The 844-nt window shown below is 44.8% G+C and overlaps 1 non-coding gene across 1 annotated transcript; it reads left to right on the plus strand.

Annotated features, from left to right (window-relative positions):
- Nucleotides 1-257: 257 nt before the first annotated feature.
- trnaa-agc (transfer RNA alanine (anticodon AGC)) lies at nt 258-330 on the plus strand. The gene has a single exon. It is a non-coding gene; the product is annotated as a tRNA-Ala (tRNA).
- Nucleotides 331-844: the final 514 nt, after the last annotated feature.

Here is an 844-nt window from a genome sequence, read left to right on the forward strand (position 1 = left end):
CAAACAGGACAGTGTCGAAACAGGAAGTGATGCAATACGTTACCCACAAAGAGGCTGGCTGTTCACAGAGCTCTGTCCAAGCACATTAACAGAGAGGGAAGGGGAGTACAAGCAAGAGGGAGTACAAAGTGTTCTGCCCAAACAGGGACCTGAACCCTGGACCCTCAGATTAAAAGTCTGATGCTTCCAATTCGTCACTAGTACACTTCATGTAGTGTAGTGAGATCTGATTGACTTGCAATTAACCCTTTATACAAGGGTGATTAGCTCAAATGGTAGAGCGCTCGCTTAGCATGCGAGAGGTAGCGGGATCGATGCCCGCATCCTCCAGCATTTTAGGAGGGAGGGTGTAGCTGGATGGATGAGGATGGATGGATAATGTAGTGGACTCCCACCCAGCAGATCAAGTCCCAGAGGTTACAGCATCATTTATTAGCTGAGTTTCCCCTCAGGGAAGCTGCTGTTTACAAGCTGTTTACAGAGAGAAGCAAGAAAACAACAGTCAGCATCATCGTCCATAAAAACACATGATAATAACATGTGAGACAGAGAGTTTATGATCAGTGCTCCCCCTGCTGGTTAGGACATATGATGACATTTTAAATGTACCAGTCAAAAGTCACTCAGTGGTTTGTCTTTGTTTTTATGACTTTCTACATTGTAGCTTCATCCTGAAGACATCAGAGCTATGAAGGAACACATGTGGAATGATGTAGTGAACAGTGTTAAACCAAGCAGAATATGTTTGATGTTTGACATTCTTCCAAGCAGCCAGCTTTTGCTTTGATGACAGCTTTGCACACTCTTTGCATTGGTGGCTCTGAACTGAGCCACCAATGCTGTG

This window comes from Parambassis ranga, unplaced genomic scaffold (genome assembly GCF_900634625.1).
Source record: "Parambassis ranga unplaced genomic scaffold, fParRan2.1 scaffold_22_arrow_ctg1, whole genome shotgun sequence".
NCBI lineage: Eukaryota > Metazoa > Chordata > Actinopteri > Ambassidae > Parambassis > Parambassis ranga.